This window comes from Mandrillus leucophaeus, unplaced genomic scaffold (assembly GCF_000951045.1).
Source record: "Mandrillus leucophaeus isolate KB7577 unplaced genomic scaffold, Mleu.le_1.0 Scaffold275, whole genome shotgun sequence".
Lineage (NCBI taxonomy): Eukaryota > Metazoa > Chordata > Mammalia > Primates > Cercopithecidae > Mandrillus > Mandrillus leucophaeus.
In genome coordinates this window covers 1,150,646-1,175,322 of record NW_012102865.1, presented here as the reverse complement: position 1 = coordinate 1,175,322, position 24,677 = coordinate 1,150,646, and the positions used below count along the sequence as shown (strand labels likewise).

General features: G+C 36.5%; 1 long non-coding RNA gene across 1 annotated transcript in view; it reads right to left on the bottom strand.

The window, feature by feature from the left end:
- The window catches only part of LOC105543109, a 426,929-nt gene extending 403,013 nt beyond the window's left edge, over positions 1-23,916 (bottom strand). The window contains exon 1 of the long non-coding RNA XR_001006578.1: positions 23,662-23,916. This is a non-coding gene — a long non-coding RNA (uncharacterized LOC105543109). The remainder of the gene's footprint in view (positions 1-23,661) is intronic.
- Positions 23,917-24,677: the final 761 nt, after the last annotated feature.

The following is a 24,677-nucleotide window of genomic DNA, read 5'->3' as shown; positions in this document are numbered from 1 at the left end:
TTACCTTACTGTTTTTACCTATAAAAATAAATTCACATGCTAGTGCATATGGTAAGTCTCAGACCTTAAAATATGCCTAGAAATAGCTGAATAAAAGTGCCATCACACTGCAGCTATGAAATTCAGGTTGGATGCTTTCACACTGTTTACTTTGATACCATTATAGTAATATCTTTGTGTCTCTATTTTAATTTTATTTTTAAAAATACATAGCAGTATATAAACTCATCTTTACTGTAAAAAATCTAAACAATACACATATATTTGAAGTAAAGTTTCCTTCCCCACCTTTTCTTAATTTTATTTTCCTCCCCAGAGGTGTTTAGTGTATATCATTTAAGTTATATGACACATTCACATAATAGATCATTTTTAATATGCATGTGATTTATAAAATGTATTGTTCTAAGTCTTGCATTTTCTCTTAATAGTAAGACTTAGAGACTTTGTTGATAGAGGTATAAACTGTCAAGAACAATTTTGAAATTCAACTTTTAACTAGGAATTCCACTTCTGCAAAAAATGGCATATACAGTGGTGATTATTATAGGGATATTCAAAACAATGAATCAGAGGAAACGAAATAACCATCCAACAATAGAGGAATGTTTTAATATATGGTATGATGATAAGTCCATGCTATGAATTATCATGCTGCTGGTTTAAAAGTATGAGGCAGATCTAAATATCGTGAATGGATGTACCTATAAGTTATTTCACAATGTTTCTCTGGGATCATTAACTCAGCCTTATTTCCAAGCAATATTCCTTACCATTTGACTCTCACACTCTTGTCAACCACCATCTTAGAGATATATTTTTCGTAGAGACACAGGAAGGGATTAGTGGAAGATGGAAGATGGAGGATCCTGGAAGTTTGGTAAGTGGCAGGGTCATATTCTGCCTTATATTAAATAACACAGAAGGAAAGAAAGACCTAGCAATAGAAAGACCTAGTAATAGGAATACCTGGGCCCTGTTAATCACATGCATACCTAAGCTAGTTTTTATTTGCAGAAACTAAGAGCAAGGAACTGATTGAAAACTAAACTATGCATAGTACCTAAGACTGCTGTATATAGCTGCAAAACAGGTCCGGGTGCCAAGTTATTAAAGAAATGATTAATGAAATGAAAGCAGAAATACAAGAATATAAGGGAAAGAAATTATAAATATTCAAAAAAGAGCTTAAGAAAAAAAAACCGAGAAATACTTTTACACACGTGATATAATAAGTATTTTTAAAATATTCATCTCCCCTCAGAATAATAAAGAGAGGGCTAAATATTACGCTTAAGGAGATCAAAGGAAGAGGAAACAATTATTCTATAACTAAAGACAAATTCACAATTTTGTAAATAAAAGAGAGTTTCAAATGTGGAACTTTTTTCAAAAATGTCACTTAATCTACTTCATATTCTCTCCTGTGAGATGAAAGGGAGAAAACTTACTCTGACACATTTTTTGCGAATTATTTTTCAAGGTCAGATTCAATAAACATATTCTAAGAAGATTGTTCACGTAAATTATCTCATTTAATACTCTCAGCAGCCCACTGGGGTAGAAATTCATAGAGCTGCATTTTACTACTGGATAAATGGAGTCTCAGAAAGTGTAAGAAACTCAGCCAGCTGGAACACTTCAGAGCTGGAATTTGAATTCCCATTTGTTCACTACAGCTTTTAGCACTCTTTCTACCTCATCACAGTTGCTTTAAAATCCTTATATAAGAATGCTACCAGAATGGAAATGAGTACCTTGCATTCAGTATTAGTTAGCTTTTGCTGATTAACAGATATATTCACATTACATATTTTAGGGTAGTGTTTATAAAATGCTTAATGACTACCACTTAATAAATCTGATTATATATAGTTATCAGATATATTACACTCTTTTTACGTGGTAGGGTGGATTACAACTCATTCTGAAATGAGTTCTTTACTGTTTTGTTGTTTTGGGTGCTGTCTAAAGAGAAATCTTTTGTAATTAAATAGCAACCAGACATTTAAAAGACAAGCTGATCTCAGTACTGTATTTACGTAAGGCAGACAAAGATTGCATTTTCTATTTTGTGGTCTGGACACCTGGGGCACAAACTCAGTAAGAGGGTCAACATCACTGAAATCATCCCTCATGTATCCATCATATACACAAGGCTTTAAATTCTGAAAACTCTATATAACAAAAAGAGGTAAGTATTTTTTCACATTACTATTATGAAGTGCCAATGTTTTTGTCCTTAGTTGATTTGTTCTTGTAGCCACTTGTATCACTTTTTAAAAATCATTTTCCACTTAATAAAATGCTTTGCACTGGCAAAACGTAATTATGTTATGCACAAGCCACAGAGATAATTATAGTTCATCCAGACATTCTTAATCTGTATTAGTGGAAACAAGTTACAGGGTGATGAGAACCTCACATATCATTATCCAATCTCAACAGCTGCGTAGCTAATCTTGCCATAATCAAATCTAAGTTATCATCCTATCATTTCTAACCTGCCATGTTCTTCTGAATTTCTGCTGATTTAAAGACATATCTATGCACTGTTGTAAGTCATCAGATCTATTTAAGACTGCACTAAATTAATGTGTCTCACTAAGCCAAATGTCCCTTTTCTAACATAATTTAAGACTGCACTGTGTCTGTATTTAGAATTCAACCTAACAAATAAGTGTTTGCTGAACTTCTACATCCTTTGTATTAAAGGAAAGAGGGAGCCTTATGAGTATTAGAGAATCTGCTGCATGTTCACAAGCAACCAAATCCTGTTATGGAGAAAATATATTCATTTAGTCTACGATATGTCCAATTTCCCATACCTCTTAATTTGCCTTACACTTAAAAGTAGCAATCAAATGTCAAGTTTTCAGCTCAGTAATCTACTCATCAACTAATTATCAGCAATATAGGAAGCATTCCTTTTTAGGGCAGCATTAGATCCTTACTGATTACAGTTTAGTACTTTGTCCTGTTTGGTTTTGCTTATTCCAAGTGCCAGGATTTCCACCATTTCCGATGGAACCTTCCTCTGTAATTGAACAAATTTCACTACTATGTTGTATTTCCCGTGATTGAGTTTATCCTCTTCCTGATGATTATTAAGCTGTGGACAATTACCTTAAATCTTCAGGACAAAAAAGTAATTCTTCCTTGTTTTTAGCAACCAGGAGAGTCAATAATCATTTGTGAGTTTCCCAAGATTAATAAGCTTGTTCTTATCTGTGAAGTGTTGCCATCATTGTAACCATTTCTCAATGATGGCAACATTATTGTTTTTGACAAGCAAGGAAAAAGTTACAAAGGACTGGCTAAAATATTTAAGCCTTTCTATGCAGATCAAGAGACTCCAGGACTCCCTCTTTGGGGAACAAAAAGTGCAGGTGAATGAAAATCCTCCTTTTGTAAAAGAGCTAGAAAATACATCCTACAGGTCAGGTGCAGTGGCTCAGCCTGTAATTCCAGCACTTTGGGAGGCCGAGGCAGGTGGATCACCTGAGGTTGGGAGTTTGAGACCAGCCTGATCAACATGGAGAAACCCTGTCTTTACTAAAAAAATACAACATCAGCTGAGTGTAATGCTGCATGGCTGTAATTCCAGCTACTCAGGAGGCTGAGGCAGGAGAATCACCTGAACCTGGGAGGCGCAGGTTGCGGTGAGTTGAAATGGTGCCATTGCACTCCAGCCTGGGCAACAAGAGCAAAACTCCATCTCAAAAAAAAAAAAAAAAAGTGAAAAGAAAATACATCCTACTACGTAAGAGTGAAAAGAGGATAGGAAAATAAACCCAAGAGGTACTCATACATATACTCATTCTTATTAATATGTCTCACTGATGACTCACCAAATCCTTCAGGATCTTCAAGACACCTGAAAAATTTATTTATTCTTATTTTAATGTGTGCTTATAATTCTTAATCTGTAAATGTTTTATATTAATCATAAGTATGTTAGCCCATTCAAATCATGGGCTATATGAAATTTGCTCTATTTTACACATCAAACCCCTGTTACTACCCAATAAACTCACCAAAAGACTTACCCAGTTATTATATATGCAAACTTAGATTCAGAGGTTGTTTTACTCCCCATATTCTACTTTTTTCACTGTCTTATTTAAATAAGTCAAGTGTCCTAAATACTTAGTCCTTCTGTAGTGCTGCCCTGCAGAGCAAAAGAAATGGTGATGAGGAATACCAAAACAAAATAAAACTTTTCCCTCCACGTGCCTATTATTTAAAAATCAGTGGGAGTTTATCTTTATTTTTAAAAAACTCAAAAGTATTTTGTGGTGGTTTTATTTGAATTCAACAAAATTTAACAAGAGCACCTAATTCTTACACATTTTCAGCCTAAATTCTCAAATCACAGATTCTAGTATGTGAGATAGATTTGAAGAAATGCCAAAATCCAAAACCAAGAGACTTGAAAAACATAGACAGATAATTTTAAGTAGAGTGGTGTGATGTAATAAGAATTGCAATATAGAAAAATAATCCTTTGGTAGCAACCTATTATTGGGTAAGTTATATTCTATCTTTTTTTTTTTTATCTTGGTCACTGCCCTAATATTTCACCTTACTGAAATGCTGGAATTGTATCATTCTCCCAGGTGGTAAAAGCAGAGACCAGTAGGCTGAGCACTAAGACTCCTTTACAGACTCATGAGTGATCAGAAAGTCACAACAATAGGCCATGGCATTTATGTCAGTGGAGTTAAGCCATGATGGTATAAGAATACTGGAGTGACCTCAGAAGGGAAATGATTTTATACACTGTTTGTGTATGTAAAACATGCAATAATTTGGTCCTCAAAATAACTCTGTGAAGTGGATAGAATGGTTGTTATGGATAAAAACTAAAAACTTAAGACAAGTTTCATGGCCAACAAGGAGGGAAACTAAGCTAAAACCCATGTCTTCTGGTAACTTATCAGTCCCTTTGCCTCTTGCTTAATCAAAATTTTCTTCACTCTCTCAGTACCATCAATGAGTAAAAGTAAATTTCAAACATGTTTACTATGTCTTATTCTTCTCTTTTAAATATTTTTGTAATTTATCCATTACTGAAAGGAAACCTACACCTGAGATCAAAGTGTTTAAAGAGCACATAAATACTACTACCCATTATAACTTGAAACCGTATGATTAGACTTTTGTATTACAATTAATCACTTTCACTTGAATTCTGCTACTCCACTATATTTCCAATTGCCATTCTAAGTTTAACAATTATACATAACATACAATACGTTTGATGGGAGTAAGACAATTTTTCTGGAAGTTGGAATAATTTAAATTATCGACCTAAAACTTACATGTTAATTATAACTCCATGGTTGTCATCTAAACTTTGTGACTCCTTCTCTGAGGGAGTTGAGGAGGATCTTTCATTCTGACCTTGACAAGAGTTAGGCTATCTTCTTGAAGGACTAACAGTCTCGGCTGCCAGTGAAAAACATTCTCAGGTCAAACACCTGAAAACAAGACTTCACATATTCTACAATCAACACTATTTGATGTTTTACATTGTGGTAAGTTGTTGCTAGGTCTAATGGGAATATAAGAGGCTATTTCACTCCTCAAACGTTTAAATACTTCTCCTGCATCACAAAAATGATAAAAGAATGGCCCTCGAAACCCTATTTCAAGAGTGCCCTTTATGTAGTGAATATAGTATTCTTGATTATGCAGATGAGACTTACACGTGCCACTGAAGAAGAACTCCAACATTACCTTTTCCTTCACTGAAATCTAGCAGAATCAAAAGGACTCATAATTCCTTCAAACTCTCTGAAATGTTATCTTTCAGTATAATTTCAAAAATATCTATACCCTGACCATAAGTCTAGAAGAGAATGTAGAATGAAGATTAGAGCCATATAATTTTGGTTAAGGAAAAACAAAGATTAAAAAAAGATTTTTCAGTGAGTTTTTAAAAAGGTGCAGACATGATCCATCCTGTATAATTTCTTATTCAGTGTTGTTTTTCAAAATGTGGTAACTTGTGGCTATAACAGAAGATATTTTTACTGTGCTTCTCTTCAAGTTCAAGACTTTCAGAGATGTCATTGTCAAACCCAGAAAAAATTCTTGCCTTGGCAGGTTTCAACAGACCCTTAGTTAATGAGATCAACTGTTAGCTGTTAGTGCTCTTTGGAACTCATCAAATAATTCCCAAGGATTAACAATTGAGAACACTCTGTCAGTGAAATACAAAATCTCTGGATTACTCACCAACACAAACAATCTGCCTTTTCAAATCGACTTTCTCAAATGTTTTGCCTGTTCTCTCGTTTCCATTCCCACTGCATTAGTTCAAGCTCCTCTGCACTACTTCCATTCCTAATTTCTTTCCATTCTACTTGTTCTGAACACTGCTTTCTTTCTCAAGCATATGCTGCAGATTTTGAAACGACTCCTGAACTATAAATAGGGTGCTTAAGGCCTGTCATGTGATAGTCCACAAATATCTTTCAGACATCTTTATCTCTGCCCCTATCATAGAATCTCTTCTCTGGCCATTTTATAGTTTCCTGTTGTCATGTCACTTTTCATGCTGCAACCTTTATCTGTGCTGCTGATGAGTCCCTGCCTATGCTTCAAGCTCTGCTCCAATACTGCCCCTTGCAAAAAGATTTTCCTGGTGAGACAGTCTTTATCCCTCCACTATAAACGCTAATAAATCTGGCCTTGCATTAACATTGACTTATGAAGAGTTCTGTTCCATAACTACTAAGACTTTAGAGGGTAGAAAATGTGTACTGGCTGTAGATGTGCTCTCCACAGTGCCTGGCTCAGAGTTTGTACAAACAACAAAAGTTATCCTCTGTGTGTTTTCTGAATAAGTGGTGGTGGCTCTTAGGAGGGACACAGAGAGATGACATTGCCCAGATTCACCTGAGCAAGGTATGGCCATGTGGCTGAGCTCTGAAGAGTAGAGTATGTATGGATTTGCTCCAGTTCCAGACCGTAAAATTTTCCCACGTGTGAACTAATACTTCAATAGCAACTGTGGAAGTTGCTACTGGTGGAGCTACAAGATGGAAAGAACTTAAGCCTTTGAATCAGGGAGTAAAAAACTGTTCAAGGCATACTGCATGGATTGTAATCTGAACAAGCTCTGAACCTCTACGAAGCTGGGGTTTTATCTATTACATCAGCTCATACAGCCTTATAACACAGCAAGTCTGCTGATTGGTCAGCCAATTATTATAATGGAGACTATAATAAATAATGTTATTAATGTAGACATATGTATATATGTATATATTTCTATGGTTAAAGTTGTCTTTACCTGTGTGTCCATCAAGCATAATTTTATTGCTATTGCTTTTTGTGTATAAACTGTCCCATCAATAACTTTTGAATTTAATATATTTTTAAATGAATGGAGAATTTAGTCACTAGAGAAAAGAATTTCAGTACAGACATCCGAATTATTATAATTTGTGTAGTCTTTTACATTTATATGGCCCATACTTTATTCAATGGAAATATTCCTTAGAAACTTACTTTTATCAAGACTTGCCAAAGCAAAAGTTCAGTTTTCAAAGAAATGACAGATTTCTTTCTTTATATATTCATTTTTAAAAATCATTTAACCTAATTTTTAATTATTCACATAAACAACTGCCATAAATAAGGTTTGAGAACAAGCATAATCGAAGCTATTATATGTTTGTGATATTGAAATTCTTTATATTTAGTTTAAGCCTTGTACTTATTAACGCATTTCTCTTCTGCCCTGTTTCTACGCTCAGGATCTCCAGGCACATACAATCCTACCACACTGTTGCATTTGAGATAAACGAACACATTAAGAGATGGAGCTCGTACACTACCTATCTAATTGAAGTGTGAAAGGTAGCTTACCAGAAGATATTAGCATGTTTTACTTGTGTTGTGATGGCTGTGTGAGTTACTGGTCCAGAGAGAATATTATACAACCTTATTGCATTTTAAAGAACACATGTTTTTTTAACTTTTTTAAAATCACATATGAAAACCAGTGCGATCTGCACATTTTAGATATGCTAATTAAAATATACATCTCCAGGTTTGACTTCTCTCCTTCATTGCTTGCAACTGCTGAAAGGACTTGCCTCTCGGCTTTCTTACCACCTCTCACAAACTTATTATATCCCAAACTATGCTCCTCTAGTCTCTATCGTTAGCTCCTTTCCTGAATTTCCTGTTTCTCAAAGTTTATATGTCCTTTCCAGCCATTTTCAGCAGAAGACCAATATATTTGACATTTGGAAATTTTCTTTTCATATCTTTCCCTTTTCATGCCCCAAACAATCTCAGTTCTAAGTCAAACTCCACCACAAGTTGCCCTGCATCAGAGGAACACACCCTCTGCACCTGTGCTACAACTAGGGATGCTGCCCATCAGTTTCTGTATCTACAGCAGGCCCTCCTCACTGTTCCAAGCTAACCCATCCTCCAGACTGTCTTGCTTCTCCCCTGAAAACAGGAAGTCAATGAGTCACTGGCCCAGTAGCCTTTGCCCTGGAACTAGGTGAGACTGAAACTGTCAGCTGAAGCTTTTAGCAGGGGATTCAGAAGCAGGAACAGTCAAACATCTCTGCCAAGTTATCACTTTCCTTTCCCTCAGTATGCACTTTTAAAAGAGAAGACTCCCTATTCTATCCATCTGTTTTGGGTTCCCAGATTTTTATTTTATTTATTTTATTTTATTTATTATTTTATTTTATTTTATTTTTTGAGACAGAGTCTTAGTCTGTCTCCCCGGCTGGAGTGCGGTGGCGTGATCTCGGCTCACTGCAACCTCTGCCTCCTGGGTTCAAGTTATTCTCCTGCCTCAGCCTCTCGAGAGTTGGGATTACAGGCATTCGCCACCACACCCGGCTAATTTTTGTATTTTTAGTAGAGATGGGGTTTCACCGTGTTGGCCAGGCTGGTCTCAAACTCCTGACCTCAAGTGATCCGCCCGCCTCGACCTCCCAAAGTGCTGGGATTACAGGTATGAGCCACCCTCCTGGCCTTGACTTCCCAGAATTTCTACGTCCATCCTCTCACAGCACAGAAGAATTTACCCTTATGTGTTTGAGAATTATATTTTCCTAGAGTTAACGTTTTTATAAGAGAACTTTTATCAATTTGGCAAAAATGTCTGTGAACTCGAAGGTCCCCAGTCCATACTTTGTATATAACAGGGGCCATAACTGTTCCCTACAATCCTGTCCCTTACAAGTAAATCTTACTTCTGTTTGGTCCTGGTTTTCTTCTGGGATGACTTGGCTGGAACGACTCCACCTCGGCTGGCATGGCCGTCTCGTCTCTCCCCCAGCGCTAAACCCAGCCTCATGCTGCGGCTTAGACTTCACAATCTCTCCACTTGGACACGGTTACTCTTCTGGGATTCGCGACCTCTGTATGGAATTGGTTCTTCAGAACTTCTCACTGACCACTAAATGCATTTGGCTAAACTTTTAAACTCCTAGACACATATTCCAATCTTTCCCATCACTCACAGTCACGCAGGTGTTTTGCTCTTACATTATTTGCTCTCACATACATTATTATCAGTCAATCCAGAATGTTCTTGGCTTGGCTTTGTACATCTCTAACATTCATTTGGTAATCTTTTATCCTCTGAATAAACCTATTTATATTCTGCCTTTTTCTATAAAGGGTTAAGGAAGCGCTCTTAGTTAACCCTCCCTACTGCCACTCAGCTACCTGTGAATAGGAGTTATATCTCAGATACTCGGCTCTAGATCCCAAAGCACCTTCCATAGTGGCTGTAAAGTGATTGGACATGTAAAAAGTTCTGGACTGCCGATAGGCAACATGTAGCATTGCCCTCTTGAAACATATTTAAACACAGACTAATCCCAAAGAAGTTCATCTAGATTGTCATTATTTGAAAAAATTAAAAATAAATGAGACATAGTGTCATGAAAAGCAATAGTCACACATTCTTCAAAATGAAGTGGACTAAAAAGACACAACCATCTTAGTTATCTCTGAGCCCCTATAACTAGCAAGTACCAGGGAAAGAGTAGAAGCTCCAAAATTTATGATGAATACAAAATTTCCCCTATGTTACAAACTGAATTCCCTGGCTTCAAAGATATTAAAGAAAGACAGCCCACTCAAATTTTCCTAAAAAAGATTAATATTACTTTGCAATCACATCATTCATTAATAATTAATCTTTAAAATAAGAATTCCAATGAACACACACTCTGATTCCTCCTTTTTAATGGTGCATTCTGGAATTTTCAAAGCATACAATTCATTTTGTCATGATTTAACTTAAAGTATGTCAGTGACTTATGCAGATGAAATATGGAATATAGCATTCCATAAAGTATGATATGTGTATATCTCTATATACATATATCTGTTACTATTAGCCTTTGCATGTGTGTGTGTATATATAGTATCAATGTTCTTTTTCTACATATTTGTTTATAACTAGTCATTTCTAATCACCCAATACATAATTAAATTTATTTGCTAAAGACATAACAGTGATTAAAAAGTTAATAACATTTAGCAAACATTGATAATTTCTTCTATCCACAGACGTAAATAATTCTAAATGTTGATTAAAGGGCTCTAAATCTCGATAATTTGGGCCATATTCCTGTTACATTTGTCCCTATATAATCTCTAGTGTGTGACTATATAAATAAATATTGATTGCAAACAGCTTGCTAAATTGTTTTGTGATATCCTGCCTTCAAGAATATATGAAATCTAATCTTGCTAATTTAAATCTGACTGACAAGAAAATATTGATTGAGAAGATGAGAATAAGAAAGTCAATTAAATGCTGCTATAAGATATCAAAAGTTAACATAGAAGAGACTGATGTCAAAGAATACCATATTGAGCTTCAAGATTTAAAATGTTTACCTCTTCTTTGTTGAGAGAGATATTTTACAGAGAATGGAGTGAAATTTCTGCTGAGAGGAACTGTGTCAGCAATGGGGAACAGTGTAAGAGAACTTTAAAGCACTAAGAAGTGGTAATACAAATAGAGTAACGAAAGACAGATTTTGCTAAGAGCTGAAGACAAACAGCACTTTCACTCCAAAGTAACAAATTATGAGACGTGAATGCAGAAATGAGCTACACTTTGCAGAAAGAAAGGCAAGAGAAGTCAAATGAGACAAGTTAATGCAACTGAAAAAAGACCAGGAGAAAATCTTAAAGACATGTTCATGTACTTGGAGGAAAGACAAACTAATAAATAATAAATAAAAGTTTTATTAGTTATTTGATAACTAATAAAAAATAAATACTAGAGAAAGTGGGCTTGCTTAGAAACAAGTAAACAACAATAGCAACGCCTCAAAAAAGTCTATATTAGGTATTTTTGGAGTAATCCAAGAATCAGCAACTAAACAGAAAGATTAATACTTTATATAAAGTGATTAAAAACTAAAAAGCTTCAAATCATATAAAATGTCATGATATCAAGGTATTACCTTCAAAAGGCAGAAATCCTTATAGCTCTGTCCATAGTTTCTTTACATCTGAAGTCATTTCTAATACAAAGATGAAAGTAGAAGTGGGAATATGCAAATATCCAGACACAAAGGATGAAAAAAAAATTGAAACCAAGTTATCAAGAAAAATATACTATGACAAGAAGGCTGGTTGCTCTGTGATGTAGTATCTGTGGAGGAATGGAGTATAAAAGATCATGCATATGATGCTAAATGAACTATATTAATAACTAGCTTTTAAACATGATTTAATTTTTTTCAAGAAAACATTTCCCTAGTTATTGCATGAAATAAAAGCAACAAATCCACTAGGAACCTGTTGATGTTAAGAAAAAAAAAAGGCAGAATATAACAGAGACTCACTGAGGATTTTAATTTGTTAGTATTTTTTATGATTTACCCTCCTAACTTTATAACTGTGACCATGAATTTACAACTCTACACAACAATCCCCACGCAACAACAGCAAGTCAACTAAATTAAAATTTAGAATTTTAAGTATTAAATTAAAAAGAAAAAAACAGCCTGTCACGAAAAATATAATCTGGAACACATTTTTAGTCACTTTACAAACTCAGGCATCATCTAGAACTGGAGCATGTGGTTCCAGTCAGTTCTCTTCTGCCACATTGTTTGTCTGTTTGTTTGTTTCTGAGACAGAGTCTTTCTCTGTTGCCCAGGCTGGAGTGCAGTGGTGCATTCTCAGCTCAGTGCAACAGCACCACCTCCGCTCACTGCAACCTCCACCTTGGGGGTTCAGGCGATTCTCCTGTCTCAAACTCTCCAGTAGCTGGGATTACAGGCATGTACTACCAGGCCTGGCTAATTTTTGTATTTTTAGTAGACACAGGGTTTCACCATGTTTGCCAGGCTGGTCACAAACTCTTGAGCTCAAGTGATATGCCCACCTTGGCTTCCCAAAGTGCTGGGATTACAGTCGTGAGCCACATGCTCGCCTCCCAGTCAGTTCTCTTCTGAAAGACTATTTCTTTTGCTATGTGGAACAGACATAACATTCCTCACTTAAACCTCTGTCATTGCCATCTCCTCTTTACCTAGTATAGATACCCTTCCAGTGCACACAGCTAGAGAAGCCCTAGCACAGGTTCAATCTCATGACACACCTCCCCTACTAGACTTGGACTTCTCAATTTCCTGGAGGTCTTCCATAACAACTCCATGCCTTTATGAGTCACACACAACCCTCACTCTCGTGTAGCTTTTCTAACTTCTGATTTACCCATCATTCCCTCCTTCCTGTCAGCACAAGTATCTCAACAATCTTATTTCTCTATGCATTTGTTCTTTAAGCTGTAATGATGGCCCCCAAACTCATTAAAAAGATATCACTCCTCTGACTTTGACTCTGAATCTCCTTCCAATTAGCGACGCTCCCTGCCCTATTTCAACTACTATTCCAAGCTTACAAGTCAACTGCAAAATCGTGCCCAAGGAGGGAGATCTCAATTTTGTATCCTTTAAAGAACTCTTTGCAGTTTTTAACCTAACAGCCCTCTCTAACTATTCTATCTGCAAATAGAACCTCTATTGTTTAACTTTATTTTTTTTCATAATACTTATTATTTCTTAATATATCACCTATTTATTTGGCAATTTGGTTAACACCTATCTCTCCTTTCTGAAATAGGTACCACTTGGTAGTAGATTTTCTTCAAAAATAAAAGTCTATATTCCTATTACATAGAATAATCAACGCAGTATAGCACTCACTGGATGAATACTTGTTTGCTGGGTATATAAACTTATTTAATCACTCAACAGTTTTTGAAACTTAAAAGGTTGGCGTGACAACTGCTTGTTATTCACCTAAAATTCATTCTCCCTCTTCTTAAAGACATGACTTTCCAGCTAGAAACCACATTTCCCAACTTTCCTCATATGCAGTTATGACTGTGTAACTATAATTAGATGAGTAGAATAGAAACACTGTGTATAATTTCTAGGCTGTCTTCAGCTTAAAGACAGGCTGTGGTCTCTGAAACTTGGCTCTTTTTCTCTTCATGTGTAAACTCAAGGATGTCTGCAACCTAAAAGGCAACATATTATGGGATGACAGGGCAACAAGGTGAAAGAAACCTGGGCTCCTGAATTACCTTGAGGAGCAGAATGACCCCATTAGCACAGAAAGGCTGGCTTGTACCATGAGGGAATTTAACTGTTTTATGTAAAGGACTTGATTTTGGAATCTTTTTCTTCTTTCACACACTTGGCGTCCATGATTCTCTCTGCTATTTCTTTGAACTTAAATATTTTCTTAAAGGTTCTTTTCTTCAGGGTACTTTTCTGGTCAACTACTGTTCTTAATTTAATCTAGTGATTTTTCAGTGTTTCCATCAATGAAATGTTTCAGAATGTAATAAAGAATATGTACATATATTCTTCTTTATACTAGTGCTTATACAGCATACAAGCGCTGGTGGTTTTTAACAACCCTGAAGCCTATCTTCGAATCCTCTAAGTAACTACGGTAACAGGATTTAAACAATTCTTGAGAAAGGGCACATATTATCATGGTTTAACTACCACTCATGTTCCACGATATTTTCCTATCTAAACAAAGAAAATATACAACCATTTGTCAACCTTATTAAACCCTTTAGATTTGTCTCTAGTGCCCTTAGGATAGTCCAAACTAGACTTCTCAGGAGGGAGCCAGCATTTATCTCCAAATCTTCTTCTCAGCCATTTGCCACTCCCAGTTCTTGCTGCTCTGTACAATTGAAACGTTTTGCAGTTTCTCAAGCTCACCACACTGTCAATTTTATAATATTTCATCTCTCTTTCTTCTGCCTGGAACATTGCTTACTCTCACTCGGGTATCTCTCTACACTTGCAACAAGCCTCCATCTGAAACCCAGGCACCCTCTCCACATGCTGCACCTCCACTGCCTTTTTATTAACACACTTTATCCGCCGTATCTTCATTGCTGTTTAACTCTCAGCCTTTACCTCCCACAAAATCAAGGACTACCTGCCTTGTTCACTTTTACATCCCTCATAGCTCTCACAGTGTTTGATATGTAGTAGGTTCTTAATTCATATTTTCTTCAATTATAAATTTGCCACACTTTTCTCAGCTATAGAAAACAATGTTTAAAATGGTGGAGACCAGGCACGGTGGCTCATGCCTGTAATCCCAGCACTTTAGGAGGCCTAGGCGGGCAAATCGCCTGAAGTCAGGAGTTCAAGACCAGCCTGACCAACATGGTGAAACCCTGTCTCTACTAAAAATACAAAAAAATTAGCCAGGCATAGTGGTGCATGCCTGTAATCCCAGCTACTCAGGAGGTTGAGGCAGGAGAATTGCTTGAACCTGGGAGGCGGAGGTTGCAGTGAGTCGAGACTGTGCCATTGTACTCCAGTTTGGGTGACACAGAGAGACTCTATCTCAAGAGAAAAAAAAAAGGAAAGATGTTGGATTAAAACAATTTCTGGTGGTGAAGTAAACTGTATCTCCTTGATGCATGATTCTCAACTGTTCTGAAGAATATTCTTTCAGTTGGAAAGAAGTATCTCCCCTCTGAATTCCCATAGTGTTTTATGACTCTCTCAACATGGCATGATAGACTAATCCTTCAGTGGATAGGATATGTATTGTGTTCGTATTCTCATCCCTCATAGAATGAAGCACAGTTCCTTACAGATCTTGAAATATCTCCACAGTACACTGCATGACAAAAGCAGGGTTTAAAACACTGTGTGTAATTGAAGGAGGGGTAAATTTTATGCTTTTATTTGATTTATAGTCAAAAAGAACTCTCACAAGGTGCCAGTGGGAGTGGGGTGGATGGGAAACAAGGATGGTAGGGAGATTTTTCACTATATATATTTGTATACTTTTGTGATTTCAACATGAATATATTTATGTTAAAAATAATTAAAATTTCTAACACCTTCTTTATAAGGAAAACATAACAAAAGTTTAAAATCAAGGGATAGCCTGGGAGACATTATTTGAAACATATAAGACAAAGTATCAACACTCAGAATGTATATAGCAAATGCCAAAAAGTCAATAAAAAAAGATAAACAACCTAATAAAAATTGTCAAAGTTATAAGGAAGCAATTCACTGAAGAGTGCACTTGAATTAATAAATAAAGACATATTTATAATAAAAATGATGAGGGTATTGTATTCTGTATATAAGGTCTCCACTGCTCACTTCATTTCAGAGATTTTCTAGATATCTTTCTGTTTTCATTTAGAATCAGAAATATGAAAATTTTAAAAACCTTAAAATATCGTTTACCCAACAAATAAAAGTTAAAACATTGGACAATATTAAGAATTGAAAAGGACTGAGGCAAACGGGTATGCCAGCAACTGCTGATGGAAGTAGAAATTTATCCAGTACCCTTGGAGAGTATTTCAGTATTTTAGAGAGTGATTGGAAAGGTAGTAAAATTGAGACCACACATATCTCACAACATATAAATTCCACTTTTGGATATTATCCTAAGAAAAATTTGACACATGTTCACAAGGGTCCATATACAATTGTGTTCTCTGCAATGTTGTTTGAAATAGCAAACACATAGAAACAACTTAAATGCCTCTGAAATGTGCAATGCAGATGTTCTTGTTGTTCTCACATACCCTCGGCACTTACATTTTCCTTACACATTGAGGATGTTTTACTGCAAGCACCTGCCACTCTCTGCCTGAGGGTGTTCTCTAGCCAAGAACATGCTAGGGCTGCCTCGAGATGGGCTGGGATACTAGAATTCATGGTTACAGGAGTAAACTTCAACCAACGACAGAAAGGAGTTTCAGATACACACCCCAGATTCCTTGTCCTCAAGTGATACAACTCTGAAGTGGTCCACCATTAATCATGTAGTAAGAAATGTGTAGCTGTGATTTAAAAAATAATTAAAAATAGAAATGGTTAGAAATCAATATATCAAAGTCTTAAATGTGTAGAGACAGAAAGAGAGAAGACAAAGTTCGTATCTTGTTTCTGTTTTGTGCAACCAGGTGGATGATGGATTGAAATGGTAAGATATTCTGGCAAAAAGATGATTATTTGAATTCAGACATCTTGACGATGAAGTGCCTGTGGCTAAATGAATATACTGGTTTAAAGCTTGAGAGCAAGAAACAGGCTAGAGATGGGCTTATAATGGTATCTGGAGTCATGGTGATAGATGAGATGAAAAAAGGAGAAAGAAAAGTAAGAGAGGGCAACCCAGGAAAAAGCAGTGAAGCTCATGAATATTTAAAGAATGAGCAGAAGACATGCCTTCAAATAGAAATGAAACAAATAAGCAAATCTGGTGGAAGGAAACCCAGTGGTAAGAAAGGAAAATAAAATGCTTATTTCATAAATGTCCTACCTGAGGACATATTGACAATAGCTTCTGTTATGGTTTAAATACGTCCCTCAAAGTTTTTATGTTGGAAGCTAAATTGCCATTGAAACAGTATTAAGAGGTGGGCCTTAATAAGAAGTGATTGAGTCATGAGGGTGGAGTCCCCATAAACGGATTGTTATTGCTGGGCTGGGTTAGTTATTGTAAGAATGGGTGGTTATAAAAGGGAATCTTGGGCAAAAAGGCCACACTTTGGGGCAGTATGGCAAAACCACTGGCTCTCCTTCCACCAGGTTAGCTTCTTCCTTTCATTTCCATTTGCAGGAGCATCTTCTGCTTATTCTTTAAATATTCTCTATTGGTTGGAATGTAAATTGATTCAGCCACCGTGGGAGACAGTGTGGTGAATCCTCAAAGATCTAGAAACAGAAATACCATTTGACCCAGCAATCCCAGTACTGGGTATATGCCCAAAGGAATATAAATCATTCTATTGCAAAGACACATGCACGCATGTGTACATCGCAGCACTATTCACAATAGCAAAGACATGGAATCAACCCAAATGCCCATCAGTGATAGACAGGATAAAGAAAACAGAGTACATATACACTCTGCAGTCATAAAAAGGAACGAGATCATGTCCTTTGCAGAGGCTGGAAGTCATTACCCTCAGCAAACTAAGGCAGGAACAGAAAACCAAACACTGCATGTTCTCACTTACATAATGAGAACACATGGACACAGGGAGGGGAACATCACACACTGGGGCCTGTTAGGGGATGGGGTGCGGGCAGAGAGAGCATTAGGAAAAATAGCTAATGCATGTTAGGATTAATACCTAGGTTATGGGTCGATAGGTGCAGCAAACCACCATGGTACACGTTTATCTATGTAAAAAACCTACACTTCCTGCATATGTATCCCAGAACTTAAAAGAGAAAAAAGTTTTTCTAAAGAGGGACTCTACCCCTCGGGCTCTCTGCTCTCATCTGTCTCACATTCTTGCTTCCACCAATGCGATTCCCTTGGAATTCCCAGACTCCAGAACCATGAGCCATATAAATATCTATTGTTTATAATTTATCCCAGCCTGTGGTATCATGTTATAGCAACAGAAAATGGACTAAGACTGATTCTTACAAACTTGTTTCTATTTTCAAATTCTAAGACAAATTCCGAGTTGCTACTACTGCTTCTTTACCTTCGTCCCCATCTTTCTTACTTTTAAAACTTCTTGTTTTCAGAATTTCATTTCCCACTCAACTAAACCTACCCTTTGCTGATGCTGTAAATTTGAATACTAGACCATCAACATATATGTTTTTAAAAGAGGCAATATTACAAAGTAGCTACAAAGCAACAAAACAAGACTATCTGAAACACTTACAAAAGATCGCCAACTCCCCCCACACCTATTTTCACTGTTACAGAAACCCAGCCTGGGTGATATATATTACCATTCGTCAAGCCACAAGCATGTTCCCATGCCACTTTTCTCTTCTTTTCCACTTGTCTTAAGTGACATGGATTTAGAGAACCATGCCTAAACGGTCATTTTGAAGAATGCTTTTCCTTTTATTAAGATTCTCTGAATTAGGTGAATAGTGTAGGTGGATAGTGTAACAGAGGTTTGATCCACCTGTGGAAACTCATGCAGTCAGCAGTCATCTTTAGAAATGTGCTTTAGACATCAAAAATGACAGTGTTACTTTCACTCAGAATACAAGAAGCAAGTCTATTTGATACTCCAATTACCATTTGTTAATTACATTATCAGTGACATCTAGTTTTGTTTTGGTTTTAACTGCTTTTTCTCCACCTCCAGAACTGCACACACAGAATGTTTAAACACAGGCCTAACCACTTCCCACATCTTTTTACATTCAATGCTTACAACAGCCATATGAAGTAGGCATTACTATCAATACTTGCAAGGGAAATAGAGGTTTATAATAGATTAAAGACTTTGCCTACGGTAACACATAGTTCATAAGTGAGTCAGAAATTTGAAACCAAGTTTTCTGATTCAAAAGCCCATGGTTTTGAAAACTCTTGTCAAGATGGTATTGCGAGAATATGGTTTGAGCCCTGTGCCTTTGCTTCCAACATGTAACAATAATAGATAAGTTTTTTTTTTTGAAACGGAGTCTTGCTCTGTCACCCAGGCTGGAGTGCAGTGGCCGGATCTCAGCTCACTGCAAGCTCCTCCTCTCGGGTTCACGCCATTCTCCTGCCTCAGCCTCCCGAGTAGCTGGGACTACAGGCACCCGCCACCTCGCCTGGCTAGTTTTTTGTATTTTTTAGTAGGACGGGGTTTCACCGTGTTAGCCAGGATGGTCTCGACCTCCTGACCTCGTGATCCACCCAACTCGGCCTCCCAAAGTGCTGGGATTACAGGCTTGAGCTACTGCACCCGGCGAATAGGTAAGTTTTAAAAGAGGTGATATAAAAGAAAAGTGATAGTTGAAAACAAGATAAACATACCAGAAATAGGCTATAAACACAAAGTGAGGTACAGTGCACCAGATGGTGTCTGGAATGAGAAGCAAGCAAATCCTTGTATCTGCGAAGTAACTGGATGCCACATGTGCCCCACAGGGAGTAATAATCAGTACCCAGCTTACTGATTAAAACCTGAAGGTAAGACAAGAGAAAGCTGAACAACTGACTAACACCTCCCTTTCCTTGGAGCCATGGCTTGCATAGAGCTGCTTTCTCGGGGAGGCCAAAGCAAGCAGCCATCATCTCACAGTCACATCCTGGGACAGACTGCTCTTGGATTTAGTGACTAGATTTTTGATATCCCCATTAGCAGAGATTCTAGGCTGGGAAAGGAGAAGGTAGAGTGCCAACACTAAGACAATAGGACTGGAGCAGTGAAAGAGAGAGAGAGAGAGAGAATTTTCAAATCCTTCTCACTCCAGTTAAGCCTGAAAACCAAAATTCTAAGCCATGAGAGACTAATATAAAAAGGCACCGGCAAAATTTTAAAAACAACATTCAGTGAAGTTATTCCAGATGACATGAAAATAATAGAGCAGTTTCAGAATGACTTCAGAATAATCATGTCGGGATTTTGGAAGAGACAAGAAATAACATCAATACAATGTGTAACAAAGTAAGTAGAAATAAAACATTTGAAGTGTCAATGAGAATCAATTAAAATTTCCAGAAAAGAAAAATAGTGTCAAAAAAATAAATTCTGGAGTGGACATAGTCAAAAAAAGAATTAGCAAATGGGAGGATGGCTGAGTAATTCACCAAAAGTGCAGCACAGACAGATATATAAAATAGTGTGAAAGAGAATTTAAGAAATATGTATGATATATTATGAAACTTTAACATATATCTATTATGGAATTCCAGAAAAAGAGATTAGACCTAATGTTAAAAGAAGCAGGGCCGGGCACTGTGGCTCACGCCTGTAATCCCAGTACTTTGAGAGGCTGAGGCAGGTGGATCACAAGGTCAGGAGATCGAGACCCTCCTGACTAATGCAGTGAAACCCCGTCTCTACTAAAAATAATAATAATAAAAAAAATTAGTCGGTCATGGTGGCGGGCGCCTGTAGTTCCAGCTACTTGGGAGGCTGAAGCAGAAGAATCGCTTGAACCCGGGAGGCGGAGGTTGCAGTGAGCTGAGATCCCGCCACTGCACTCCAGCCTTGGCAACAGAACGAGACTCCGAAAAAAAAAAGAAAAAAGCAATGTTTGTGCTTATGTGGGAGCAAAATTGTGGGAACAATTTCAGGAAGATCAAAGTGTCTAGAAAGATGAACAGTAAGAAGAAGAAGAAAACTATACTGTTACTCTCTAGGAAAGTCTTCAAGGACCCATAACTTGTCTGGGACAATAGAATCTAGTCCTATAGATTCCTTTCTATAGTTTGATGTATCTTTAACCTAAATTGATCAATCCATTTGAAAGAATATGGCTGATATAATATTCATTCTTAAAGAGAAGGCACAATTTCACTGTAACAGATGTCAACTGCTACAAGGGTATAGAAGAGCCTGAAATTTAGTGACCAAGAGAATTGAAGAAGTCAATCACAGAGTGTCATAACCCTGGCACATGTCCAGGCTACTCTCTCATCCCTGTGTGAGCTCATAACTGCACGCACACACACACACACACACACACACATCACCAACCTGGTCAATAAGCAAAGGACAAGTAATCATCAATATGGTAATAAATATGGTAATAAATACATAAAACAAGCAGCAACCCCACTAGTGATATATTCTGTAAGAAGTGCTTGGTGTTACACTTCACACCATTAGTGAAACATTTTTTTCCTTGTTTTATTCAGAACGCTTATCAGAAGACTCTTCTTTTGTTTTATTTCATCTACATATTTCTTCAAAACTAAGTACATAACTTGAGGGAAAGACATTGACTTAAGACGTTAGAAGACTAAGCACAAGATATGTGTTTGTCTGTGAATATACGTTTTATGTATAGATAAGAGAAATTAGCATATATTAATTTGTGACCATATATCCACTGTTTCCTACGAATCAAATACATAATCTAGACACCTATGGAAGACTAACTTTATATAAGAAAATACACACCTTCTTAAAATCATGGCATTAAAATTATGTGATTTCAGTTTTTAAAAGATGCCTCTGTCTCAGCAGCAAATCAATAAGTAAATATGAAAAGAAAAGACAGGCGTTACCAGTTTAAGGTTAAATGTTAGGAGAACTAAGAAGTAGGTCTTTAGTTTTTCACAATGTATATACTTTCATTAGAGGGAAGCTCATTCTTTTGTAGCCTCTCGCCAAAGCCTAGTAACTTCCTGCATTGTGGTTAGACTTTATAACCAAGGAAAATAATAAAGTTCTCTTTAATTTTTGGTCTTTACATTCATTTGGAGGGAATAGGAAAGTGGTAAACATTTTTTTTTAAAATCTTTATACAAAAAGGATAAACTTTCAAAGGTCTAATCTCTTGGCCTTTCAAAAACTCTCAGCCACACCTTAACTTTACATGAGATATAGTAAAAGGAAAACCAAAATGATTTATATGTCCTTTCCTGACTATTCATATTAAGATAATAACCAAAGACCTTATTAACAAAACACGTTGGGCAATTATGATAAGATCACAATTTTTTAAAGCTCGAAAGATTCATGCAAATGAAATCTTCGACATTTTCTTTCAAAAAAAAAGGAAAGATTTTCACTTTCCTGCAGCACTAATAAACAGCTAGGAACTGTGTATGTGGGCAAGGGAGAATGAATGTAACAGGTGACGACAGCATAATGAACTTGTTCCCTTAGAAAAGGATTTGTCAGTCACATTTTGCAATTGTTGAAGGAAGCTTGTATCAAATCATAGAAATAGTTCGGAAAATAATTATTCTTTTTATATGTAGTTTTTGTATAAACCCAAGCCTATCACTTAGTTCTACAACACTTGATTTTTCCTTAAATCTTTGCAAAAGACAGCTAAGTAATGCTTCAAAATTGCCTTATAACTGAAAGCACATTCATTTTTTCTTAAAAGCTTTCTTCCCTTTGAAAAGTTTTGGAGCTTCACAATAACTCCAATATATTTTTTCAGTTTATTAATTTACTTTAGCAAACAGAATGTATAAGTCTCCAGAAACAAGAGCCTACTCTAGTATATTTTATTTTTTAAGTGAGTATACAAAATTTGTATTAAGCAGCTGCTCTTCAAAAAGTTTAAATGAATGTGACGCACAAAGTAACCACACAGACCTCTATATTTCATCAGATCAACAGTGTGAAAGCACACTTTTCACTTCGTCTCAGTTAGTAACATCTAACGCAGTCACCTTGTTAACTGCTTTTTTTAGCAAAGTCAACAACAGCAATAATATCTTGGCACTTAATAAATTGTAAAACTGAACCTGCATTTTTTGCCGAAGAAAAACATTTCTATTAACATTTCTAGGAATATTCTCTATAGGCTCTGATATTTTTAAAATAAGAAGCACATTTAAAATAGAATTATGACTACACGGGGAGTTAAACACAGTTTACACTCTGAGACATTGTTTTCCAGAAAACATAAGCCTGGCAACTTTCAAAATATTTGCACTGAAATAAAAACGACTTGGTATCATTTCAAATTTTTTTAAAGTGTGTAAAGTTTCAATGAAATATGAGCAAACAAGACAAAAAGAAACAAAAGAAGTTTGCGTGCCGCTTCCTAAAAGAAATTTAAACAATTCTTTGCCAGGAATAACATCCACATACTACAAGAAGGGAACTGTTGAAATCAAACACACTTACTTTTTAATATGTAAAGATGTACTTTTTTTTTTTTTTCCTATTTTAGGTTAAAAATAAGAGGACACACCAGTGATCTTGCTGGCAGTCAGATAACGCACAGGCCCTGACCCTTCAACTGGCCAGGAATTCTCACACAAAGCCTTTTCATACACACTGCGTTATATATTCCTAAGATAAGGCGGCAAAACATGAAGCCGGGGATAAGTGACACAAAGTCGAACTAAATGAAATGTTTACATATATTCTGTCACACCGTTGTTCCTTCATCATCTATCCCACACATGATTTGCCTAAAACAATGTTGATTCAAGTTGAAGAGAAGCATGATTTAAACAAAAGGACAATTTGCAGAAAAAGGACACGCAAGACAACACAAATACTGTATTTTTCTGGCTGCATCACCGAGATTAGTGTGAAATCAAGCAGAAACAAAACCATATCATCTAAGAACTTCTAAGAAATGCTTTTGCTATAATTTCCCTCAAAGCACAACAGATTTCTAACTTGTTTTACAACATAGCAAGTACATTTTAAATAAAATATCTGAAATCTGCACTCACCATGAAAAAGCAACAGTTGCGTAGAGTAAAAGTGTGCTATTTTCTGCCCCTGTTCCATTTCAGTTTTGCCTATGGTTGTCCAACACCCAAAAGCCCAGAGCTGCCACCCAGAGGCCCCTTCCACAAGCTGGCTTATTTGCCTGTCAATCTGAGTGCCGGCTTCTCTATTATGCAGCTGTGCACTTTGCTGAAGTTCTAATATAATTTCCATACGCTTCCCACCGCCTGAAGTAGGCGATTTGCTCTTTCAGTTCAATGAATACTCAAATCACTTTTCAGGTAACTGTAGGATCAAGCTTTAAGTTGTTCACCCTTGAGTTAAGGAGTTCTTGGTAAGAAGTGGGTGGAGAGAAGTAAGCTCACTACAAGGGAATTCAGAGTGTAATCAGAACGCAGAGAGAAACTTCCTCTTTTTTCCTTCCTTGCTAGGCTGAGCGACTAGTGCCTCTTTCACAGAACTTAGGAATGTAAAGGGAGGACGCAAAGAGGCCCCGCCAGACAACCCTTTCTCAATCAATTAGCTTGCAGCCATTACTTGTGACCTTAGGTCACACAGCATAAGTGTGTGGGGCGTGCCTTCGGGGTCCCAAGGCTACTTATTACAGCTTAGATCACCAAAACCAAGCAGACACTAAAATCTAGAAATGTTTTAATAGAAAATGTGCTAAAGATGTGACTAAAGGTAAACTCCAAGTGTCTTTTTGCAGTAACTACTATTTAATCCAGTCAAAGATTTTTTTTTATATTAAGAAATCTAAAACAATATTTTCCATGTTGATCAAACAGGATTTAGAATAAAGCAGTGAAACTTTTTTTTATGTTAAATTTCAAGCTGGGAATAGAGAAATGACAAACAATATATCATATAGATCACAGGATCACATATGTATTACTCATACAGCTCAGGTTCCAAGGTCTTGCTTGAGTTTTTTAAAGAATGCTGGTTTATTATATCTAATCGCAGAGTAGAACTACTGTAAACAAAGTTCTCTATGCTTAAGGAAATCAAAATAATA